Here is a 27,283-nt window from a genome sequence, read left to right as displayed (position 1 = left end):
TAAAGAAATACTTAGGAAGAGAATGTTTTGCTTGGAGGAAAGGATGACATTGATTTAAGCAAGCTGGGCTAAGAAAGGAAATACAAATAGTTATTCTCTTTTCAAGATGTGTAACACTGATGGATATTGCCACAAAAGATACTTGGTTTACTTTCTTTGGGTTGTTTCTCCCCCAAACTGTGTATGTATGCTGGAACTTTCCCCCTGTACAAGGATTTTTATTGGACAACTCTGCCATGCCAAGTGATACTCACCTTCATAGAAATAGATGTTCTTATTAATATCCAAGGAGCTAAGGTCACCTGAGTTAATACTTAGAATGGTAGGAAATAAGCTATTTAGTGAATGCTTCTAAACCTGTTCAACCCCACAATGAGAGGTACACTGAGGTGTCTATGTAGAGCTTTCTGAGAGTCATATAATCATAAAATCTATGATGATAGAGGTCTACTGTCACTAAACATATGAGAGAGATGGAAGAAAGCCTCAATTCTCAAAGTCCCATGAACCTTTTCTTTGGAGCCCTTACCATAATTACATTATAAATTTACACTTATAAATTCAATTATTTTATCTATATCTGTCTTCCCAACTTTATGATATATGAGAGCAGGAATACATATCTGGTTTTGTCCATCCATCTATCTACAGCATTTAACACGGTGCCCTGTATATGGTAAACACTCCATAACTATTTTCAAATGAATGTGTTGAATGAATGGTTAATCCTTTAGACACTGCCTCTGGATTACACAATGAATGTTTCTCCTCATCTTATAGGACCTATTCTTGGTCCAAGAAGTCCTTGGAATCTTATCTCCCAGTCCACGCTACTCATATTAGCCTAGATAGTTAAGATTACCAAAGGACATGAAACTGTTGATTCTAAAAGCTTGAGATTTACAGCATCTTAAAGTTACATCAGAACGAGCAGCATAAGAAACGTCCACTAGATCAGCTACAAGCTCATTTGTGAGCTTATGTCCATCCATGCCAGGCTTCTAAGGTGATCTTAACTGCCAAAAATAGCTTTCTTCAGTTCACTGTTCTATTCTTCAAGGATGAGGTTATGGGAAAAGAACTTAAAAAAAAAGATGAAACTGGGTTGGATTCAGGGATGAGACTGCCCATGCTACAATGTTAGAACTATTAATTTTACCAGGAAGAACTGCCACAGAGTCATATAGAGAAGGGATGAGGCAGAGGTAAACAGTTTCCTTAAGTCTTCAGATGCAGCAGACCTTGGACTGCCAAGAAAAGCCGTAACTTTTCTTAGGCTGAGGGATGCAGTCATGGTGGAAAAGTAAGACCAGAACTGCTTGCTTAGTCAGTAAAGCCCAGAACATGCCAAAGCACCTCAGGCCTTTAATTGGAGGAGGGTAACGATCTTGTGGGATATAACTGGATGCCCAGCAGCTGATTTTGTGCCCAGAAACTGGACTTCTACCTGATAAAGTAAACAAGTCTCCAGCTTGTCTTGTAACTTGTAATGCTGGATGCCAGCCAGGACCATGTACACATGCACAGTATGCTGGGCCAGGTCCTGTGAGTAAATCAAGATGATATCAAAGGGATCCTTTATAAACTATTGGAGGGAGGCCAATCTATTGCATCATTCCTAACAACACTCTACTCTTAATGACTGTCCCAAGTCCAAGGTAGCTTTGCTTTCACTCTTACACTGGATTCAAACTACCTTGTATGCCCTCCAGAGGTCATTTGGTATGGACCATAAATGTACTTATTTGGTATCACAAATTGGGAAGCATTAGATGGTGATGGTGTTGAGAACTTGAAGTCTTTATATAACCTCATTTGCTCTCTTTTCTATTACAAAAGAAGAATCAAAACCCAAGAAAGGGTAGATGGAAGCAAATGAATCTTTACTGGAAACCTCAATGACCTTCAGAAGGAGCTTTGAATCCAGCTTTTTATTCCTGGCTAACTATTATTGGGTGTTTACTCTGTTTTAAGACACTATGCCAAGCTTTTTGATACATTTTTTCATTTAATCCTCACAACTAATAAGGAATGTGTGGCTAATGGTTCCATTATACACATGAGGAAAGTTGGAATTTTCCAATCAATGATAGAGTCGGTTACATAGGGGACAGGCAAAATCTGTTGGGATCCATATCAATCTCATGGCATGGCTGTGGCAGAAACCATGACCTAGAATTCATGGTGCATCCAGTGTGAAGCCCAGGCCTGTTTTTGCCTGAATAGTAAAAACATGAAGACCTAAAAGTCTGTTTTTGGGAGTGCCATGCCATAAGGTTCAAATTACTAAGTTAGGGTTCAAATCCAAGGAAAAGTGGAAGTGGAAGAAAAGGAATTAGTGACCCAATTTCCTCTTCCTAGTTCTTGATAATCATTGCCGGATTCTGGTTTTAAAAGACTAGCCAGATGAGGAGAATGAGTTCTATAAATATCAGAGATCTACGAATTAAAGTATCATTGTGGGCTGAATTGTGTCCCCCCAAAAAGATATGTTCAAGTCCTAAACCCTAGTACCTGTGCATACAGTTTTATTTGGAATTAGGTTCTTTGCAGATGTCATCAAATTAAGATGAGGTTATTTTGGATTAGGGTAGGCCCTAATAAAAAAACTAGTGTCCTTACAAAAAGAAGGAAACTGGACAGAGAAACAGACACACAAGTAGAATGCCATTATATGACGGGAGCAGGGATTGGAGTGATGCATCAATAAGCCAATGATTTCCAGCAAATCACCAGCAGCTGGGAAGAGGCAAGGAGGGATTCTTCCCCAGAACCTTCAGAAGGAGTATGGCCCTGCTGATGCTTGGTCTCAGACATCTAGTTCTTGGTTCCAGAACTGTGAGAATATACACTTCTGTTGTTTCAAGTCACCCAGTTTGTGGTAATTTGTTATGGCAGCCCTTGGAATCTAATATAAGCATCATCTAATACTCGAACCCCACATCGGAATTACCTAACCCCAGGTCTCCAAAGTCCGAGTCAAAAATCTCTGAGAATATTTTGTGGACCTGTGGATAGAATAAAGGATGAAAGATATGTTCATTCCTATTAACATTCAAAATCCCTAAAAGCATCCAATCAACTTCATGCCCCTTTAAAAAATAAAACTATTTCTTTGATTGTGGATATTGTGAATAAATGCACTTGTGGGATACCCATCATTTGTCTACTTTGTAATGTCTACAGTTTTGAAACATTAAAAAGGACAAAACACTTGAACAGACATTCCTCTAAAGAAGATATGCAAAAAAGCACAAATGAAAAGATGTTCGACACCATTAGCAATTAGAGAAATGCAAATACACAATGAAATACTAGTAGAAAGGCTATTATTTAAAAATTAAAAGTAACAAGTATTGGAGAAGATGTGCAGAAATAAGAACACTCATTCATTGTTGCTGGGAATTGAAAATGGTATAGCCACTGTGTAAGAGTCTGGCAGTTGCTCAGAAAGTTAAGTATTGAATTACCATATGACTCAGCAATCCCACCAGTAGGTATATTCCCAAAAGAATTGAAAGCAGGGATTTGAACAAATATTTTTGCACCAATGTTCTCAGAGATATTATTATAATTGCCAAGAATGGACACACCCAAATATCCATCAACAGATGTATATACACAGAGAGAAATATTACTCAGCCATGAAAGGGAATGAAGTTCTGATACGTGCAATGGACACTAAATGGATGAACCTTGGAGACATCATGTCGAGTGAAATAAGCCAGACACAAAAGAATAAATATTATATGATCTCACTGTTGTGAAATAATTAGAATAAGCAAAGTCACAGAGTTAGAAACTAGAATACAGGTTACCAGGGACTGGGGTGCAGATAGGGAATGGAGAGTGTTCTAGTTTGCTAGCTGCCGGAATACAATATACCAAAAAGAGAATGACTTTCAAAAAGGGGAATTTAATAAGTTGATAGCTTACAGTTCTAAGGCTGAGAAAATGTCCCAATTAAAACAAGTCTATAGAAATGTCCAATCAAAGACATCCAGGGAAAGATACCTTGGTTCAAGAAGGCCAATGAAGTTCAGGGTTTCTCTCTCAAGTGAGAAGGCACATGGCAAACACAGTCACAGTTTCTCTCTCATCTAGAAAGGCACATGGCAAACATGGCATCATCTGCTAGCTTCTTCTCCTGGCTTTCTGTTTCATGAAGCTCCCCAGGAGGCGTTTTCCTTCATCTCCAAAGGTCACTGGCTCGTGTACTCTCTGCTTCGTGTACTCTCTGCTTCGTAGCTCTGCAGCATTCTCTGCTCTCTTCGAATCTCTTTCATTCTTCAAAATGTTTCCTCTTTTATAGGACTCCAGAAATTTATCAAAACCCACCCAAATGGGTGGAGACATGTTGTCACCTAATCCAGCTTAACAACCACCCTTGATTAAATCACATCTCCAGGGAGATGATCTGATTATAGTTTCAAACATACAGTATTGAATAGGAATTATTCTGCCTTAATGAAATGGGATTTAGATTAAAACATGGCTTTTCTAGGGGACACACATCTTTTCAAACCAGCACAGAGAGTTAAGGCTTAATTGGTGCAGAGCTTCTGTTTGGGGTGATGGGAAATTTTGGTAATTCATAGTAATGATGGTAACACAAGACTGTGAATGTAATTAACACCACTAAATCATATATCTGAATATGGTTAAAAGAGGAATATTTAGGTGTCATATATGTTGCTAGAACAAAAAATTAAAAGTAAAGAAACCAGGACTGAACAACACAAAAAGTGAACCCTGATGTAAACCATGCACTATGGTTAAAAGTACAATTTTAATAATATTCTCTCATCTGTTTTAGCAAAGGTACTACCCTAATGTGAAATGTTACAAATGGGAGTGGGCATAAGGAGATTCTCTATCTTCTGCATGATCTTTCTATAAATCTACAATATCGCTAATAAAAAAAATCATTAAAAAACAGAAGCATTGTGTATTTTAAAAATGCTGGCATTTACATTAAGATTTAAGTTTTATTCTTTTATGGTCAAGTTGTACCAGAAACAACTTCAGAATTTTTAAGCAAACTTTAATGTGCTTTATTAGCTCTCTCTTAATCAACATTTCTTTAGACTTCTATAGATCCTTGACTGGAAAGAGTCATTCTGTTTCTCAAGCATTATTAATAATCACAAATATCAGTTAAAAACATGAGTTTTTCAACAAAGAAGAAAAACTTGTTTGTGCATATTCAAATGGAATAATTGGGAAGAAGGATGTGAAATTCAGAACAACATAAGCAATTAAGAAAAAGTTAAAGACGTTATTAGTCTGAACTTAATCTAAAATTTAATATAAACACATCTTTAAAGCACATCTTTATAAACATCACATCTTTTTTTAATTTAAATTTTTTTAAAATTTTTAACTTTTTTTCTTGTATAGTATAACATTTTTACAAAGCGGGAAGAAATAAAAAAGCAATAGTTTTCAAAGCACTCTTCAACAAGTAGTTACAGGACAGATCCCAGAGTTTGTCGTGGGCTACCATATGATACTTTCATATTTTTCCTTCTAGCTCCTCCAGAATATAAGAGGCTAGAGGGTTTAAATATTTTTTTATCATCACAATTGACTTTTTTCCTTCTTTTTTTGTGAAAAATAACATATAGTTTTCGCTTCGGCAGCACATATACTAAAATTGGAACGATACAGAGAAGATTAGCATGGCCCCTACGCAAGGATGACACGCAAATTCGTGAAGCGTTCCATATTTAAAAAAAAAAAAAGAAAGAAAAATAACATATATACAAAAAAGCTATAAATTTCAAAGCAGAGCACCACAATTAGCTGCAGAACATATTTCAAAGTTTAATATGGTTTACAATTTCACAACTTTAGGTTTTTACTTCTAGCTGCTCTAAAATACTGGTGACTAATATCAATTTAATGATTCAGCATTCGTATTCACTTGTTAAATCCTATCTTCTCTGTATAACTCCACCATCACCTTTGATCTTTCCATCTCTCTCTTTAGGGGTGTTTGGGCTATAGCAATTCTAAATTTTTCATATTGGAAGGGTCTGTCACTAATATAGGGTAGGGAGATGGAACTATCTGATGTTCTGGAGAGGCTGGACTAGGTTTCAGGACTTATCTGGATCAGGGACCTATTTGGAGGTTGTAGGTTTCTAGAAAGTTACTCTAGTGCATGGAATCCTGGTGGAATCTTATACATTGCCCTAGGTGTTCTTTATGACTGGCTGGAATGGTACTGGTTGGGGGTTGGCAGGTTATGATAGGTAGCAAGGTCTACCTGAAGCTTGCATAAGAGCAACCTCCAGAGTAGCCTCTCGACTTTATTTGAACTCTCTCTGCCACTGATACTTTTATTAATTATACTTCTTTTCCCCCTTTTGGTCAGGATGGAATTAGTGCTCCCATGGTGCCAGGTCTGAATTCATCCCTGGGAGTCCTCTCCCATGTTGCCAGGGAGACTTTCACCCCTGGATGTCATTGGACATCACCTCTTTTTGAAGGGGCACTGGCTAAAAGTTCTTTTTACTGAATTAAAGATGGGTCTTTCAGGAACACTACCCACACCAAAAAGCCAAGAAGTACTGTGGGCTTGGTGCCCTCAATTACAACGTCCCTCCATATTATGATTTCATTTACTGCAGCACCCTCTAACCTAGTTTTTCCATGTTTAAGTATCTATTATATCTACCCCACAGTCATATTTGAACATGTGCACATGTTAAAAAATGAAAGCAACTCATACACAGGATGGTATTCTGATAAATTTCAGATCATCCAGAAAATAGTTTTGAGAAGGTAGAACTACATATATTGGTTTGGATGACCTTCAAGGCATGGAGATAAATAAAAGCATGCCAATTCATGTAATATGATCCCATATATGAATTTTTAGAGGAAAAAAACAAGTATATGTGAGACAGGCAGGGGAGTCTTAGAAAAAGGCCAGGTATGATCCAGGTGGGGAAGTGAACTTAAAAGGGTAAAGGAGAATTTTAACTATTTAGTCTATATGCTTCCATATTTGTAAATGTATTCATAAATCATTAGTGTGCCTGAAAGTAATTTTCAAAAAAGGTTAAAAGAAAAGCAATGTAAAGTAATTTTTTCCTTTAGAATTTAGGGCCAGAAAAACTGTGCTTTCAGAAAGAAACTAAACTTGTTTGTGCGTTTCTTCATTTCTAATGATAGCAATTCATTTTTTCTCTTTTAACTGTGTCTTTTAGGAACCTCAGAATCAAACTTGATATTCAGTCAGAACAACCATATTAGCCTTTGAGGTTAGTATATTAGCTACTGCCTCTTTTTTACAGATTCCATTTTCAATTCCTAGGATTATTTTGTCAAACTTATGTGATCTTGGTTAAAAGCCACTTGAAATAGTTTTAGGAAAGAAATGAGGACTACATAAGTGGATAAACAATCTAATTATTATTTTCATTGAATTTGAAAGTCAATTCACGTTTCAGAATTTCTGTTAGTGATAGTTTACTTATACCGAAATGTAACTCAATTTTAGACATTCTTCTTCTATAGTATGTAACTCATACCTTAAAAAAATAATCAGAGGGTTCCAGAACCTACAGCAAATATATACAGTATTTCACTCTCCCCCTCCCTGTGCTGTCTGAGGGAGTTGTTTAGCTCTAGTGAGCCATCCACGTTAATTATACCCAGAGGAAGCACAAAGACCTCAGGGGTTTGATGGCGATGTATCTATTTACTGAAGTCCTCTGTGTGTGCAGTAAAATAGTCCTTAAAGGATATTAAATGGAAAGACCCCAGCACAGATTCATACATGCAAATGAAAATACAATCTAGTTCTATTAGTAAGGTTTAAAAACTGTACTTTTTTTTTTTTATTTGCATACTACAATCACACAAACAGGCAGATTACACCCGCCAGTTCCCACACACCAGTCTGGGACAGCATCCTGTTTTACAGCTCCCAAGCTTGGCTCTGTCTTGGTTTAAAAAAGAAAACAAGGAGATCATTTTTGGTACCTTTTGGTGTGTTCTTTATTTTGAGTGTCTTTTGGAACACATCCTGCTGTGTTCCAGAAATAAACTGGTAGCTCCTTCTCTTGCCCTGTTCAAACTGCTTGCCCTTTGGTTCCCCATGCAAACAAAACTAAAAGAAGAATGTTTTGGACAAGCCTTTCTCAACTAGCTGCCTGAAAGTGTTCTGGGAACACTAACATGATTTTTTAATTAACATTAATTCTGCTTAGCTTCAACTATGAAAGAAATGGGGTTTCTTCAAACACCAATTAACAAAGCAAACCCCAATAAAGGAAAAATACTCTCTCCCCACCCCCAGCCCCTAACAGGAAATTCCCCCCTGTTGAGTTTTCCCCAAGGTCTCTATAAAGTTTTTCTGATGAACTTGCTCGAGCTTTAATGAGAATGAATCAGCATGGATTTTCCATCACATAAACAGAAATATTTAATTTCATGAAAGGGGACAGCATGCTTGATTCTGCCCAGCCCACCACATAATATCTTCAGTCTTTTCTCCTTCCTGCTAATTTATTTCTCATAGTATTTTCATTACAGTAATTCCTCAGGGTTTCCCAAACCTGAGGACTATATCTAAACATCATATATAAAACAAAAACCTTAACCCTTCACTTCTTTGCTGACTGCATTTTTTCTTTTCTTTTTATCGAAAGCAGGGGGAAAAATAGTTGCCCTCTTTGTGTTAGCTTGGAATAAATTTTCCTGCTTAGCCACTCCCATGACCCAGAGGGACAGTCATACTTCCAGACAAGCCCAGGGGACAGCGCAACATATCCAAAGATCTCACTAGAATTTTCACACCATGTTCAGAGAAAATGCAAATTGTTAGCCTGGATGCTACCCAGAAAAGGTTATTTCTCAAATAAATTTGAGAAATTGCTGCAAATCATATTCTCCTTTAGAGAGTCACAAAACATGCTAGCATGTTAAAAGCACTGAAAACTCCTGCAATTAAAGAAAAACTAAGTAACTCTGTTTAATCTTAGCTAATTTGTTAAAATTATGAACAGGTAAAAATTTGAGGCTCAAAGTATTTTAAATAATGTCCACTTTTACATATACAATAAATTACAAAGCTAACATTCAGACCAGGTCTGCCTGACTTTAAGGAATGTGCTTTCTACTCTACTACATCTGATACTTAATCTCTAAACTATTGCTTGTGTGCGATGGTCCAAATTTTACTTAGTCTTTATGCTATACTAACATATTGATCAGTTCCTAGGTGGCAGGTACCGTAAGGGTACAGGCGGTGTCTTGGTGCCTACCCATGTCTAGCACTCAGCACAGTGCCTCACACACAGCAGACTCCCAACAGCTATTGGATAAAGGAATGAAGTCAAAGTATTACAACTTGTCCAAACTATGCTCAGTTTTAGACATGAACTGGAGAACTTTCCAGGGACACTACACCAGATGGGTCAGAATATTTGAAACTACATTACATGAGGAACATTTGACAATTTTTACTGCTTGCTCTGAATTGGAAAAGTCTTTATGGAGGGAGGGGTGTTATGACATGATGAGTGCCTCTGAATATTTGAAAGGATAAGACTGTCATGTGAAAAGTGCATTATTCAAGCAACAAGTGGAAGTGAATCTATGGCTGTTAAAGTTCTTTCCAGGCCTGAAATTCTACGAGCTTTTGAGTTGTTAAAGATGCACAAAAGAACGGAGTGGTTCACAGCCACCAATGATCAATTATCCTCCAGGAAGCTCAATTTCAGATTCACATATCTTGGAATTCCATAGCATGTCCTTACAACTTAGAAATGTAGCTGAAGAAAATTAATTTTGGTGTCGCCAATATAATGTTTCAATCATACAGAAATAATTCCAATTGTTCTATGATGGAAAACTACAACTTTTCTCTCCCTTTAATAGAATGAAATTTGGCATATCATGGTAACATTTATTAGCACCCATCTAACAAACTTTATTTATAAGAAGTGCTGGAAAGAACCTTATTACTGTATTGTATCCACCCCCCACAAAAAAACGTGATCATATATGGACCTATTCAAAAAGGGGGATTAAAATGAACATGTTAAAGCATAAGGGGAGTAAGTAAAATTACAGATTGGCAACATCTGGGGAACCTTCCAGTCTAGTTAGCTAATTAGTTGCAATATTTATTGAAAACCTCTAAAAAGTACAGGGAACTGTATTAGATTTGGGTGGGGAGGAGCGTTTACAAAGTCAAATATGCAGTCAGAGAGATAAGTATATACTCTGGCCCGGAAGAAAGCAGGAAAAGCATGAAGGAATTATATTAAATAAAAACACACAGCTTTTTTATTATGTGTGTGGATAACACCAGTAATATTTTATTGAAGAATTCTGGAAAACCACGACAAGTCATAAAAACTAGCTCTGCATACTTCCATGCATACCTGCTTATGATTTTTCTAAAGACCGACAAGGAAATATACAAGAATTGACAAACATCAGCTCCATGATTTAGGTTCCCTGATAATTCTATGTAAACTGTCCTCTGATTCAGTCTAAGAACAATAATGCCTAATTATTTACTGAGGTTTTCCTCCTTGCTTTTAATCCACTTAATAAGGGGTAGAAACAGTTTTTATACATCTACTAGTGTAATCAAAACTATTTAATGTGATAATTTCTAAACAAAAGCAAAATGAAACATGCTTTTGATGACTGGGAAGTCATTTATTTAACAAAAACGTGACAAGGGGCAACTACATGTAGGGTAGGTGGGGACCTAGCAAAGAGTAAAGCACGGCTCTGTCTAGAACAGCTTGTGCTCCAGGGAAAGAACTTTCCACAATAATCAGAATATACAGTGGAGAGTGGTGATCACTGCAAGAGAGATTTCAGAAGATGGCATTTATTTATCATCATAGCACATGTGTCAGATCTAGGCTCTCCAGACGTACATGGTTTCAGCTTCCGTGACATTATGCCCAATACAAAAGTTTTGGTTAAATGTCTAGGATATCAATAAAGACCAGAAACAGAGATAATATTATTTTATTTTTGTGGAGATTGAAGATATCCTTGATGATATTATGATTGTTTTCAGATCTAGGATATGGAAACACTGTAGATGCCAAAAACAGAACAACTTTGAATTTAATCCATTCAAAATGATATGGAATAAATGAGTGTCTTAGAGCCCTGGAGAATGTGACTGTTTCCTCAATTTATTTCCTCATAATTAATAAGAATAATTTATAGAATGGATTATGAAGAAAATGGGTGCTTTTAAAGTTTTAATTGTATCTAACAGGCAGGGAAGTAAGGAAATAAATGCTATTTTATTTCTACTGCTAAATTCTATATGGTTTTCTAAATATGTTCAATAAGGAGAAACTAGAGATAAATTGCCTTAAAATGGATGGCATGTATGATGTTTAATTGCCAGGAACTAATAAGCATTTTGAATAAAGTAAGACTAAAGGTTCTTAACTCTGTTCTTAAAGTTGTTATATACTTTAAATTTTCCTTCAAAGAATAATTTCGTGCTTAGAGTTACTAAAAGCATGTAGCATAGAATGACTCTGCCTTTTTCCATCGTCATCTTTTCATTCTTTTTTTTAACCTAAGACATAAGGTGACATATCCAAGTACTTATCCTTTATCAGATGTTTCCATGAGCAGCAGAGCAGAAAGCACTAATATCTATTCATTCGTAATGTGTCATTCTTAATGTATTAAGGACAATTGACTTCACATGTCATAGATAATTAGAAAAGTCACCTTTAGTTCCAGGTTTTTAAAGTTCAGCACCATATATTTTTAATATATTTTTAATCAGCACATGCATTGATGTCTTTCAACATGTCTGAATATCTTTCCATCTATCATTTTTATGGTGGGTAAATTACTTTTTTCCTAATGATCTCCACAGCCATTTAATTCAAAAAATTGATCAAAATTCATTTCTTATTATTTTAATACCAAAACTGGGATTGTGCAATAGCATTTTACCATGTGTTTTCTTGTAAGCTAAAGAATTTACTGCTGTCCTGAGATTCAGTAACCCAAAATGTTCTGTCCCTAGAAGTAAGTTTTGAGGCTCAGCTGATAAACAGAGAATTGAATAAGGTGTAGGTGAAAACTGAAACTTTAAATGTTATACTAAGGTATCAAGGAGTAGCAGACAAGGACTTACTGCTCATGAATGTTGTGCCTTGTGTAAGGAATACTGTTGAGTGATGAATGGCCACCTTGGTCTCAAGACTCATTCAGCGTGGTCCATAGGAATGCTAGTGGGCTGAGCTGGAATAGCCAGATGACCAGGACTACAAAGAAATGTGGATCAACACTTGAGGACTCCACAGTGCTTTTACTAAGGATCAAGGGTGGGCTTCTTACAGACTTTCGAATGAATCTGACACACTCATTGCAGAAGATGGACATTTACTGTAGTATTTACCATCCAGATTAGGTGCCTTCACCACAGGAAGACTTTATAATACTTTCCCTGTGGAACCCTGCTTCCAGAGTCATCTTCGCACCCAACCAATCATTAAGATGTAGACTTCAGGCCTCCTCTGACCAAACCATTCACATTATGAATAATACCTGGTCATTATTTTGAAGCACTGTTTTCCCCTGACTCCGATGACACCACACTGTCCTAGTTTGCCTCTTATTTCCCTGTCCTCTTCTTTTCAGACCTTTTCAGGTGCATCTTTCTCTAGAAAGCCTTAAAAAAGACACCACAGATGTGAGATCAAATATAAATGATTGACTGGAGAGAAAATATACACTATACCTACATTAGGGTAGGCTAAACTGCTAAAACAGACCTAGAAATGCATAGTAGCACAAATAAAATAGAGGTTTATTTCTTGCTCGCCTTACAGGCCAGAGTGGGGTACATGGTTGGTAGGCAGCTACTTCCACCTGGTGATTCAGGGACGTAGCTTTCCTCTATCTTGTAGTTCCATCATACTCACTGATACCTGCATCCATCCAGCAAAAGAGGACAAAAGGGCAAAGAAAAGGCATAACAAAAGATTTCTGCCCATAATCCACTGCATAGAATTTAGTCACATGATTATATTTAACTTAAAAGGAGTCTAGGGAATGTAGCCATGTGCCCAGGCAAAGAAGGGGAGAACAGACTTTAGAAGATTGCTAGAAGATTCTACCACAGCACTTGACAGTGGGTGAACATCATTTATATAAAAAGAGCTTCTACAAATTTAGTAGAAATAAAAACATAACAAAAAAAACTGAGTAAAGCTACTCATATACTGGACAAAAATATCACCAGAGCAGAAATGCATATTTCCAGTAAAGAGATTTTCAGGGAAATGCAATTTAGAATAACAGTGATGTAGCCACTGTCAAATATTTGAGAAAGCAATAACACCTAGTGCTGGTGAGTATTCAGGGAAATAGGCATCTTCATACATTGCTGGTGGAAATGCAAACTGCAATAACTTTTAAGGGAAGCAATCTGCCAACATACATTAAAATATATATACATACTCTTTCATCAGTAATCCCATCTTTAGGAAACTATGTGCAATAGATACTGCATTATACCTGCTGGAGTCCCCTCCAGGATTGCAGCTCTTATCCACACAGCTGGGTCCCTCTTCTGGAATTGTCCTCCACAGAAGGAAGCTGCCTTGCCCTAGGTTGTGCCCCCTCCGTGGGGACAGCCTACATGCAATGACTTGTCAATGCAAGGGATATGACATCTCGTGCCCTTACCTCAATTGATTCATTGAATAAAAAATATTTGATTTCTCATATGAGTTTCTGCAAAGGTCCTTACACAGCAGAATTGCAAAAGTCTGATAAAGTTGTTTTGTTAGAGAGTCAATAATTCTAGAAAAGACCTATAGGTTTCATCTCTTTTAGAGATCAGTATTAGACAAGTAACCCATTTGTTAAGGAAGATTCATTTGTTTCTTTGTTTTTCTCAGAGAACAAAGTTTTCTTCCTCTTACTGCATTATACGATGTTCAAGCCTTTATCTAATTGCAGCAGAGCAAAATGTCAGTTTTGCTTTTTCAACAATTTTCATCTATTTCTAATTTAGACCTGAATACAGACAACCTGTTTGTACTTTAACCTGTATAGTTTATATAACAGTGTTTTACTTTCACATGCCTTGTATACTAGTCTGCATTTGACTAGTAGTCAATGGCTATAGTTAAATGGCTGAAGTTGAGTCTGTTTTATAGATGAGGAAACAGTTTTAGGTAGATTTAAAAAATCCACTCACAGCCAGTTCATTGTAGAACTCTTACTCTCTAGAGGAGTTATGTCCTCTTAAAGAAATTTTTCATGAAGCCTCACATAGGAAGCTTGAAGTTGCTCACCTTTTGTAATCATTTCTTCCATTTCCTAAAAACAGGTAGTTGTTGCAAGCAGGGGCTTGCATCCATCAACCATCTTAAGGACTCTCAGATGTACTTATCTCTATTGGGAAATAAAAAGAACAGATGTTACTTGAGCATGGGCTATATCTTCTTATAAGATTTGTAATAGGTTCAGAACATTTTGGCCAGGTCTGCATGACGAAAATAAAATGTTTTCCCCCACTAAAAGCAATTAGAGATTTATACTGTGTGTGCGAGTGTGTGGTATGTATGTTCAAAATGGCTAACTTCCTCCTGACCTACCTTCCCATTTCTGAAAGTGAATGAAAAGCTCTAGCTTACCACACAAAGGATCTCTTTGGGGCAGTGCCCACAGCAGTTCTGCGGGGTATGTCCAAAAGGGCTGGGCTGGGTCTTCCGTGAGATGCTGTCCCCCACCCCCACCCCCGCGCACCAGCCCCATCCACAGAAACGCACTGTGATATCCTTCCTACTTCTGAATGCGCATCTGACAATGAACTCTCATTGTAACAACTGCTGAGGAAGTGACCAAGGTGTGGCTTTACAACAATCGGTTCTTTCAGAATTGTAAAACTACCCTGAAGAACCCTTAATTTTGGTCCCTAGAATTAAAAATAACTCTTCGGTGTCAGAGAGGCCTTTGTTCTGAACGCAATCTGTGCCTCTCCCGGCAGGTCAGCCAGCACCTGTGTCTAGACCTACCCGGCATTCCTGCTCAAGGGCTGATACCTCATTTTCAGCCCTGACTCTAGAATCCCACCAGCACCACATGATATTCTCCTTTATTTTATTTAGGGTGATATGGTGTATCTTATCTCAGAGTCAACTTTGAATTATTAAATTTCCTGCCAACAAAGGCAAGTACAGAACAAATCAAAATGTTAGATATATGTGTGCCTGTATCAATGCCACCACATGCCCAGGGAACATGAAGGCGCAGTCCCTTCCCAGAGAAAAAGTAATTCTACCACCTAACCCCAAATGCACAAAGGAACCAGAGGATGGGGATCCTCTCCCCCGCCCCGCCCCCATTTATCTTCTGGTCCCTCTCAAGGTGGCCTCAGACAGACTCCCTCGCACCCGGTTCTCCCTGGTGTCCTTCCCTATTCCCTACCCTATCTGTCTGCCTGGGATGGGACCCTGTACCTGGGATGGGACCGTGTCTCCTACCTGCGGCTGCTCCCAATTCAAGACTGTGGAGACTACTGTTTTAGACTGTGCCCTAGGAGGGGGGCATGATACCTATACCTTGAGGGCAGTGGTCCTCGCACCTTCAAGTCAACCAGATCAAAGGATTTCCAAGACAGAGTTTCCTTACTGACGTTGATTAGCTCTCAGAGGGATCACTCCTCTGTGTTATTATTAAACTAAGTGGACCCTCCTCACAGAGGCAAGGAGGGGAATGAATGAAGGGTATAAGGGGGACATCTTTTCACATAAAAATATAAATATAGGGATGTACAAATAAATATAATATTTATGAGAAGCAGATATAACTTCCTGACATTTCCTGGTCTAACCTTAAATTACATTTCAACCACCCAAGCAAACACATGGAGCAGGGAAGCGGGTTGACAACAGAAGAATTGTAAACTGAGAATAAAACCTGAATCACAAAGCAAGCCATCTGCCTTCTGAAAATCAGGAGTTGACTAAATTTCACAGTTTGTACAGCAGATCCCCAACACTAAGTTTATTGTTTTTATAAAAGGCAATGCAGAAAAAAGGAGACCGATCATCAAACAGTTGAAATTTTGGGTAAATAGCAAGCAGATGAATATGAGCAAGAGAATCCTCTGGGGCCCTGCTCCAAGTGCTCCCCAAACAGGGCCTCCTTCCTCTTCTTCCTGATGCCAGCCGGGAGCTCTGCTGACCCTGCTTCTTCCCAGTCAAAACACACCTGCCTTCAAAGAGCCATATGTTTCGCAGGAAGAGCTCATCTCTCACCTTACCCAGGGGAAGGTCAGTACTGTGTGTCTCTTCAAACAAGGATGCAAGGAGCACAAGTCCTGAATCCCGAAACCTCAACATGTAAGGACTGAATGGATACCCAACACATTTTGATAATTTTAACACATTTATGTGGCAAGATCCCAAATAGTATTTAACAACAAGGAGTAAGATAGGCCCTAGGGGTTCTAGGTATTTTAGGATATTGGTTGCCAGTTTTATGGAATCCACATAAACATGTTGCCCATTAAAGGAGAATACACCCAAAATAAGAGAATATGCCTTTAAAAAACTATCTGAACATGCCAAAAATAAAAAATAAAATAAAATGCCTTTTAAAAATTATTGTCTCGTTTTTGGCATGGATCCTTGACTTCTGAATGAAGAAGTAACCATTCTCCTTACATACCAAATGCTACAGGGCATTTTACTTAGAAAAAAGAAAATTCTTCACATTTCTCAGACAGCGCAAAAGAAAAGCATTACAAATGTTGTGTGTCTGCTTTATGAATTAGTCCTTTAATGTTTTAAAAGTAAGTACAATGAATAAACCTTATATAGCAGAACATTTTTTTCCTCTTAAGAAACCAACGAAGAGCTCTGTGGCTAGTGATATTTTTAATTCAGCTCTGGACTTTCTCCAGGAAATCACTAATAATTACTAATCGTATTTTTGTAAGTTAATGAAAGGATGCATTCTTTTTGCAATGCCTCCCTTCACTTGTGTAATTAACGATGTTGCTTTTTTACATGATTGAGTAAAGCTACAATGCAGAATTAAGTGAGAAAGCTTCTTTGTGTCATTTTACAGAAACCAAGTGTAAATCCTAGTCATGCAATTGTCTTAAAAGAAACTATTCCTTCATGATCTTGTTTTCCATTTTTGCTGCTTAGCATCCTTATAAACACTAGAAAAGAAAGGGAATCATATAGTGAAGAAGTTGTTCTAAATGTTGTTATCCATTAAGTTGTGGGCAATCACAATTGCACAAATTTATTTATGGGAATGTCAAAGAAAAAAGTACCCAGAGTATATTTTCTGATGTTTCCCAGGCTTTCAAACTGCAAATTTAGATGGTTCATTCAATTTGTGAAGTCAGGTTCATTCTACAAAATCTGCAGTTATTTTATTAGATTCAATGGAAGTTTATGATTCGGGGGAGAAGCTACTAACAAAGGCAGGAAAGAAAAACTAACAAATTGGGCCAGAAGAAGCTGGTTTCCCTTTTGGATTCTTCTGATAACTAGGAGGCCATTAGCATGGAAACACACAGCATAGTTTCACTTATAAATGGTGCATGTATCTGTAGCATCTTACACTGAAGACTTAAAGAACCTGGCTAACTTTCAGGCTTTCATTTCCTCTTATGAGCTCCCTGCTATGTTGCCCTCTGATACAGGTTTCCTTTCTTTCCTTTCCTTCCCTCTTCTTCTCTTTCTTTAGTAATGTTTGCTTCTATTTTTTAATAGGGGAAAATTTTTGATCCTTTGACAATAGTTTGAAGTCAGGCTTTTACACCTAATTTGGGGATGGAAAAGGGAATCATTACCAGATATTTTTTAAAAAATCAGTCACAAAACTGGTCTGTGATTGGAATATTTTGATTGGGACATTGCTTGTAAAGTAACCAAAACAAAAAAACCAAAACTGTAGTAAGGAGGTACCAAAAGCTGTATGTCATTGGTTATCATGTAGCTGGGACCACAGTCAAATTATAAGAGAAGAAATAAAGGATCAAATGCAAAACATCTTGCTATGACTACTCTTTGCAAGCAATTCAAAGCACTAATTATGAGCCAGGCATATATTCATAGTCCTTACAACAATCTTTTGAGGTATGTATGATCATTACACACATTTTCTGCATGAGGAAACTAAGTACAGAGAGGAAATGTAATTTGCCTAAGATCACATGTTAGTATGAGTATATAAATCCAGGCATTCTGGCTTCAAAATCCATGTCATTTCAGGATACCATCCCCTCTCTGAAAATTGGTTTCATGTGCTTCAGTAACTTCTACTGGGGACACACATTGTTGGTGGCATTTCCCCATTAACATCTTGAAGGAGCTACTGTCAATAGCCATGACTGGCCCTCTGACTGGTCAGTACATATGAATGTAGAATTATCCCCATCCAACTACCAGACTACTCACTCCCCGAAAACCAGTCTGTCCATTATGCATGCATCCATCCTTCTATCTATCCATCAGCTGTAAGGTCCACCTGATCCTCACTATGGTGTGTCCAGCAACATTTTTATACAGGCAAAAGCTGGTTAGGACGGACATTGAAAGCAACCTTGAAGGGGAAAGAAGTAATCAAGAGGAAAATCTTTCTACAAAGAGAAGTATGCATCCTGAGAAGATGTGAGGAATGGAGTGGTTAAGAACACGACTCTGGAATCAGGCAAACCTGGATTTAAACCCTGTGTCTGCCACCTCATAGCTGTGGAACTATAGACTAGGGGCTTAACTTCTCTGACTCTGTCTCCTCCTCTCTCAAATGGGAAGAATTATACATCTATTGTAAGATTGTTGCAAGGACAAATGAAGTAATGGCTGTCAAGTTCTTTGCAACCCACCACCAGACACAAGGCACTTAACAAACAAGACAAGCATACCCAGAGGTTTGCTACAAGACGCAACACCCAGATGGACCATGTCTAGAGCAGGATCTTAGACATCCATACAACTGTAGCTGCTACCCTTCTCCTCTAACTCCAAGTGTTCTTTGTCCTACATAATGATTCAGTGTCCACCTCCCCCCCAAAAAACCTCAAACACAATTCACCCCACATTTCCCCCAAAAGCCAAATGACGAAAGTACCACCTCAATTATCCAAGCCCCCAAGTGGTGCACATTGGGTAGAAGATTCCAATAATTAGTTAACGTGCCTTCCAGGGTTAGAGGGAGCAAGTATTTGTTCTCAAGGGAGAACAAGATCAATGTGTCCATGACCAGTAGGTCCTCTCATACACATCTGAAAAGTATGAATTACTGCCCAATCTTATGATAAGGACCACAGGTAACTTACTTTGGTTGTCAGCTTCACCTCATCCTTGATAAGAGTTCTCCCAAGGATGACCCAACTAAAGGTAGCCAGTGCTTTAATCTGCCCATTCTTTGATGATGCTGGTAAAACTTAATTGATTACTACTACTAACATTTTTAGCAGCTAATAGGTACCAGGAACTGTATCAAGAGCTTTACAGTTCATTACTTCATTTAAATCTTCAAAAGAATATCAAGTCAACAACAACCACTGTTGAAAGGTGACAGTGGAGAGATGGACAGGTGTGGATAATCTCAAGAGTGGTAATCAGCTCTGGGAGTTTCTAAATGGGAAGACTCATTCTTTATTTCTGTGACTAATAGTACTCATTGTTCTATTGCCTAGAAGTATGTTGAGTTTTAAAATAATTTTTTGAATGAACTAACTCTTATGTGGCTTTCAAATATTCAACTGTACTTTTAAGGCATTATGCAGTTATTTAAAAGAAGCTATGTCAATCACTGCGCAAAACACACAAACAGGCACACATACTTATAGGAACAAACCTTTCTGTGGCTTGAACCTCTTGCCAAGAAATATAAACAGCAAAATAGATGGAAAATGCAGGAGGTGAAGGCTATGCCTGACTCCCCCAACTCACAGCCAATGCTAATGCACTCATGTTTGATACACACTTCAGTTAAGGCAGTAAACAAACTTCATAGCCCAAGAATAATTTTGGATTATTTATCTCAACGAACACATTCCCACTGGGTTCCTACTGATTGTGAATTAATTTCACTCAGGCATTTCTCAAGGGGAACGTTTTATGAAATTATCATATGCAAATAGTTCGTGGCATATTTTTCCCTTTTATTTATTTATTTTTGTATGCACCAGTTATTTTATGGAGTGCTTCTCCAGCAGCACATCAAAACTCGCTTTTCAGTCATTAGGCACAAAATTAAAAATTCTACATTTGAGGTTAGTTCACAAATTTGGGAAATAGATGACTGATTTTCTTATTGCAGAATCTGAAAATCCAAAAGTATGTAAGGCCTGTTCTTTGCATATTCATTTATGCCCAGTGACTCAGAAAGTACAGGGGAAAAAAATCATCACGTGGAATAAATTGAAGTATTGTTAGCCTCAACATGCAAAGTTATTCTATGATACCTAATTTCAATCTGTTATGCCTAATTAAAGCTGTGATAAAATGAAAATAAGGGAATCTGAATTTTAAATAAATTTAAAAATATATGAGGAGTTTTAAAGAACTTAGTGATACAAAACTTCCAAGTAAAATAAACCATCAGGCTTAAAATAATCTCCAGATTCTTTTCCTTTGTGTGTGACTGATGAAGCACCTTTTAGGTTGCATAAGCTCAGCAGTCTCACAGTGGACCAAGAAGACGTTAACTCAGTTTTAAAGGTGCCAAATGTGACTCCCAGGGTATGTACACCAAGGAAGTTTAAGTGATAATTTCAGAATCTATCTTGTGACACTTGGAAAGCCTAGGACCTAGTCAATTCCAAATTCAATTTTAATACCAAGATGCTCAAAAGTTTCCTGCTATACCCTTCTGTTTCTATCAGATTCAAACTTGTAAGTGGCCAGACTGTCTCCTGGCCAACAGATGGCTGGATGATCCTAATGAGAAAGGTAGTTTTGGAGGTTAATTAGAGCCCAAGCTAGTGATAATATCTTTTGCAAATGCAGTTCTGTAAACAAAAATAACAGCAGAAAGAATGTTATCCATCAAGGCCCTAACAGTTCATTAGTCAACAAATATAATGTAAAAAAACACTGAATCTAGTTTCCTCGGATAGCTTAGAGAATCAAGGTTAGAGGATCACATGTTTAATTATTTGGTATGTAGCAACACAGGTCACCCCAGGAAATCCATATCTACTTTTCTAAAGGCTAACAGACCCTTGACCTAAACAGCTTCATAACTGCTAGACACTGTCCTCGACATGCTGGATAAGGATGGGTGGTGGTAGAGAGAAAAGATGCCAATCCATTATTCCTCTGATGTCTTGGGAATTCTAGAGGTAAACTAAGCTCAAGTTGTTCAGAGGTTTTCTATTTGCCTTGGTAATTAGTCTGGGAATTCTGCTCTGAGCTGAAGCCCTTTGTTCTGAGGGGGGTTTTTAAAGAAATTTTTGTTTTCTCTAAAACAGAATAGATGTGGCTGAGAATCAGACACCCAAGACTACAGCCAGGTTGAATTTTTTCCCCTGGTTCCAGAAGCTGTAAAACAGAGTGGAGGTGAAGAAATGCATTTTTGAGAAAGTTCCCTAAGAGGGAAGGCACAAATACTTTGGATCTTCAGAAGTGGGAGAACCCAAAACCAGATGTGGTCCTAGCTGGAATAATTAAGATACACAGCTAATGAGAGGCTTTTGAAGCCTGAGTGGATGGAGGAAAAGAGAAATAAAAGTGAATCAGGCCAAAATGGCAAAATTCCTTGACAAATCGCCTGCCTGAAGCCAAGAGCCATGAAGTTCTGCCAACAAGAACAGGGACTGGAAGGTTTCAGATGCTAAGAAAGGAGTCAGAATTACTGCATTTTAGACTTAAGAAAAAAGGTCCAAGGTCTAGGGATAGAATATATCTAACCCATCTTTAAATGTCTGCAAACTTTACATTCACCTTTAAATATTGTTCTTTAATATGCCTGCCTCTTCATCCATTTCTCTTAGTAATTAAATGATTTAGGCTATTGGAATATATCATTCTAAGTATTTATTTCTTGAGCTAAAAAACATTATTTACTAGGTCACTTTAATGCTAATTTGGCCATTTTTGTTAAGAAAGCCTCACCAGTTGCTTTATGCAGCCCTCACATAAGGCTCCACTGTGGCTAGGCAGGGGCCACTTGCACTGAAAGGACTTGAGCAGGGCAATCCTGCGCCTCCTTGGTTCTGAAGACCATGCCACTCACGTCATCCCCACGAGAAACCCCAGAATCAGCTCTACTAGTGACACAGATGTGTTCTGGCACTGAGTCACGCCCCAGTTCGCAGCTTTATCATCTCACCACTTCAGCCCACAGGGAGTTGGGTAAGCTGAACGGTGTAAACTTTCCTCTGTGGCCTACTGCACACTCCTGGGCCCAGGCATGGCATGGTGCATGGTTTTAACAGTTAAAGCAGTTCCTTTGAGCTCTGCTAAGGAAACAGGGAATTATACATCACTCTGGTTACCTTGGCATTGAAGAGAAAACATCTCGGTCTATTTTCGCATACCTAAATCAGGAAAAAACAGTGTTAGCCATAAATTCCACAAAAGAATCCAGAAGAGGTAGAATGATGGGACTGACTAAGAAATATGGAAATTGGGAATCTAAATGTTACAATTACATATTAGAAAAACGTACATTGCAGTATTTTTTAATCATAGAAAATGGGAAACAAGTAAATGTCTGCCAGTAAAATAATGATTAAATACATCAAAAAATATCTGTACTGTGGAGTTTCAAATATTTAATAAGTTATGTGAGTTAAAGGTATGCAGCTAGACATAGAAAGAAATCCCTATTACATATTACAAATGAAAAAAAAACAATTCACAAAAAATGCATATTATATAATCACATACTTTACAAACAAAATTAAGCATAAATACAAATATCATACATGTGCCCTTAAACGCACTTAAGAAATGATCTGAAAGTATATGCCTAGCAGCGGTTACCTCTGAGGTTTGGGAGTTGAGATGAGAAACGAAGGGGAAAAAGACTGAGTTTTTACTTCATTGACTTAGGCTTTCTCTTTCTTTGTTTTTTACAATTCACATGTATTATTCATATATCATCTATGTAAAAAAATAAAAGTGCGGGACAATAACTATATGGCTCCTCACCTAAGGTATCCTAATTATTTTTCTTTTTGTCTCATCCCATTTTCTTTCTCTCACTCTCCCATCCTTGCATTACAGGATTTCTGTACTGTAGAATTTTCAAGTCTCATCCAATAAGCTTTTATACTTAGCTCTGAGTTTTAGTAAGACACTGGTAGAATCATGTTACTAAACCATTTAGGCTGGGAAAGAATTGACAGATCAATTTATTAAGGTCTTAGTGGGCCTAGAGCTCAAGATTTTCTTCAAGAGGTTTCACTTGACCACTAGAAGAAACCATAGAGGCCTCAACTCCTTTGAATGCAGGTTCATGTCCTTCGAAAGGGCTCCTGATTATCAACCCGCCTTTCCAGAGGAGAGGGCATGCTCAGGATATCAGCACACTGAGCTGCCTCTCACACACGGTTTCTCAAGGGAGGTGATGAGGGACAACAGGGTGAGAGAGGGCAGGCTTTGGAGTGAGACCATCTGCTCTGCCACTTAGCTTCTCTGGGCTCCAGTTTCACATCTGTAAAATAAGGACAAAATACGTGTCACAGGATCGGGACCAGCTACATAATTTGCCGGAACCAGTGCAAAATGAATCTCCCCTACTCATGACAAATGGGAAAACCCCAAGAAATTGCAGCCTCTGCTGGCACATGCGTGGTACCTGCGCCTGGATGCGTGAAGGGCCTTCAGGTAGTTATGTGCCCACTGAGCCACAGCGCCGCCAACCACTGCCTTGCTCCCTGCTCAGATGCTGCAGGAGGCACACGCCTGACCCAGTTCTCCAGCAGGAAGGAAGGTAACCACAGAATGAAGCCTCCCCTGCCCATGCACCATAAGCCATGTCAGGAGGAGGGTAGCCAGGGGTATCAGAGTGGGGGTGGGGTGGGGAAGGACAGGTGGGGCGCGGGACTTCATGAAGTGGTGAGAAGGGGGCTAAAGACCTGTCCCAGGGAGGTGGGGAGGTGGAGAGGTGGGACCATGTGTGAGTTATGTCTCCAAGCCCCAGGCTCATGCTCCATTGTCCCATCAGACTGCACTCATAAACCACATACTCAAAGATAAAATGATTATAGATTTCAAGACATTGATGGTAGAGCATTAAACATCAAGCATGAGGCCATTCTGAGCACAGTGGCCACTTGTAGACTGCGAGGCTGCCCCTGCTCACTGCTTTGTCATCTAAGTAAGGTTTACTTACACGGTGAATATATACAACATGAGTTCAGAAAGAGTTCATTCTCTCTCCTTTCCCCTTCATTACAGGACACTCAAAGTCACTTTTGCATAATTTACTGCTCTCAGAGGATGAATGCCGTTTATCAAGGTGAGTTTATCCTAGGGTCCAAGCAAAAGTAAATAATGCCCTAGCATCATCCCTTAAGGCCCAGTTTAATTTCCACTTGAGTGGAAGCTCTTGGAGAACTTCTCTTGTTCTTGTATTACCTGTGGAATGCTATCTTCTATTAAGCCCTTCATGCATGTATCTACACAATACATCAGAAGGCCCTGGGAGATGGGTAACTATTTTACCTATGGGTTCTTTTTAATACCTAGCACACAGAAAAAGAATTAATTCAATGGAATTGAAATGAATTCAGTTAATTCTAAGTAGGCACTTTTCCCATATCTGAGTTTCTCATTCCCAAATTTAGTTGTGTAATTTTAAATAACATGAAGTGATCTAAAACAAATACTGGAAAAAACCAAGGTCCTAGAAGTAGTACAAACAAATTCTGAGTCTTATGTGAGATTTCAGGGAAAAGGTTGCAGTCCAACACTAACAGACAAAAACTCCCTTATCAAATGCTAATTAGCCAGATGAATAAATACATAAAATGACTCCATAAGTCCAAGACATTGAATGACACTTAACTGTTCAAATCATAAGGCTTCTGTGAAGTTCTTAGCTAAAAGTAGCTATTTTAGCATACTTGTAACACAGTAAAAAGAAACCGTACATGCATATAGACTTAAAGAGTACCCAGAAATATGAAAACAGGTTGATCTGCCAGGGTGTCGGGGTTGTAGAGAATTTATTCTTTTTATTTATTCCTAAGTCAGTACATTTAGAAAATAAAAAATATTTCAACTCATGCTGGGACTTACTTCCGTCCTAAAGTAGTTGTTCCAGGAACGCTGCTCTCAAGGAACAGCTTAAGATTTACAGAGTTACCCAATCAAAATTAGTCACATTTGAAAACACAACAAAAACAACAAAATTCTCTACAAAAGTGACTTCAGGGCTGCCTTCCTTTTCCAAGCTGCTATGACAAATACCACACATGGGCTGGCTTAAACAACGGGAGTTTATTGACTCACGTCTTTAAGGCTAGGAGTAGTCCAAAATCAAGGTGTCAACAAGAAGAGCTTTCTCCCTAAAGCCCTTAGCATTCCGGTGCGGACTGGCAGGGATCCTTGAAGTCCCCCAGCTCATATCCCTGTCTCCCGGCACGTAGCATGTCCTCTTTTCTCTTCCGGTTCTGCTGACCCCCAGCTTCCGGTTCCTCCCAGTACTTTCTCTGGCTGCGTGTGAATTTGTTCTGTTATAAATGATTCCAGCAATTCAATTAAGGCCCAACCTCTTTGGGTCGGGCCACACCTTAACCCAAAAGTAATATTTTTAAGAGATTCTATTTACAATGGGTTCACACCCACCAGAATGCAGATGAAGATTAAGAACATGTCTAAATCGGGATTCCTATTTCAATCTACCACAAGGACAGTCTTATAATTAATCAACTTCTAAGCTTAAAGTACTTTCCTATTAGAAGTTTCATAAAAGAAGTGGGATATAGACTTTTATGCCTTTTTTAAAACACACCTTACTGTCATAGTTTGGCATTTTATCTAAATTCTGCTCATTACCCTCATATACCAGTAGATGTTTTTTCATGGATTGCTTTCCTGGAGTTTACCTCCTGCCAAAAGAGTACAGACTATTGCTTGTGGTGTGCCCCAAATAAGTGATTGAACACCATATCAGGAACACTTTTTGTGGAATTGCTTCGGAAGATTTTGTTTGGTTGAAAGCCACCCATTTGTAAATATTCTTTGACTAATTTATCATTGACCAGTTTATTCTATTATTCCAGTCACCAAGTTTAAACCACCAAGTTTAAAGTAGGATTTCTTATAAGTCAGAAATGCTCAATGTATTTTGTGAGTCCTTTGGCTTATATTTGCTCATGGTGTCTGCTCCATGAAGTTTTGTCAACTCTCACTTCTTAAAAAATTCTTACAAGAAGCCCACATCTGGATTCAATTGATTGGACTTTAACCAGCTTTGATTGCAATATGCAAATAATCGTCCTCCTCCGGGGCTGCTTCATGGCTGATAAAATGGAGGTGTCTTGTTCTCAGAGCTCCAAACTTCCTTCTCATTCCCTTCCTTCCTCTGATACCAAAATCTGTCCTATAGACAGGTGTCTTCACGCGAGAATGCATCTCAAATGCTAGCCAATCTTGCCTAAAAACTTCAGTGCTGAACTGCACAACACAAATTAAGCAGATATGAAATTTCATTAACGGGTTTACTTCCATGTGAAGCAAACTAACTTGAATGGATGAAGAGAGGATTCAGCACACAGAAATGACTCAGTATATATATTTCAGCATGTTATCTCATTTAATTCCTCTCACCTTTATACTGATCCGTTCCTCTCTCCACCTCCTACCCACCCACCGGTCCAGAACACCAAAAAGTCTGCTTACTTTTGTGGATTTTGAATTCCTCAATCTCTTTCCTTCTGTCAACTCTTCCTTGCTTTCTATATTTTACTTCAATGACCTCCTTACTTTCATGAACTTTCTTAGGATGTTCAGAATGTGAGAATTGTTTCAACACTCGTAAAGTAACTCAGAATACCCAAAAAGGGTAAAGCAAAAGCTTTGTCCCTTTAAAAGTTTCAGAATATGTAGGAACCCAAGGGTCTTGAAATCTGGAACCAGATGCTTCTAATTGTAAACGTAAATTGGCCAACATGGTTATAACCTTAATTTCAGATCTAGATGTGAAACAACATGCCCACAAAAATGAACTCATCAATGATCTCTGCATTGGATGCTAGTCCATTTGAGAATTCAGAATCAGATATATCATCCCATTAGTTTTGCTGACATTTACCCCCATCCCCCGTACG

At 38.2% G+C, this 27,283-nt stretch overlaps 1 long non-coding RNA gene and 1 other non-coding gene across 2 annotated transcripts; one reads left to right on the top strand and one right to left on the bottom strand.

The window, feature by feature from the left end:
* Positions 1-5,626: 5,626 nt before the first annotated feature.
* LOC143652602 (U6 spliceosomal RNA) lies at positions 5,627-5,733 on the top strand. Its single transcript, XR_013160782.1, has one exon. It is a non-coding gene; the product is annotated as a U6 spliceosomal RNA (small nuclear RNA).
* A 6,034-nt stretch (positions 5,734-11,767) lies between these two features.
* Positions 11,768-25,621, bottom strand: LOC143686212 (uncharacterized). The gene is made up of 4 exons (XR_013176971.1): positions 25,464-25,621; positions 22,499-22,540; positions 14,322-14,421; positions 11,768-12,688 (listed from the first exon to the last, which is right to left on the bottom strand). It is a non-coding gene; the product is annotated as an uncharacterized LOC143686212 (long non-coding RNA).
* Between the last annotated feature and the right edge of the window lie 1,662 nt (positions 25,622-27,283).

This window comes from Tamandua tetradactyla, chromosome 1 (genome assembly GCF_023851605.1).
Source record: "Tamandua tetradactyla isolate mTamTet1 chromosome 1, mTamTet1.pri, whole genome shotgun sequence".
Taxonomy (NCBI): domain Eukaryota; kingdom Metazoa; phylum Chordata; class Mammalia; order Pilosa; family Myrmecophagidae; genus Tamandua; species Tamandua tetradactyla.
This window is presented reverse-complemented; position numbering and strand designations above follow the sequence as displayed.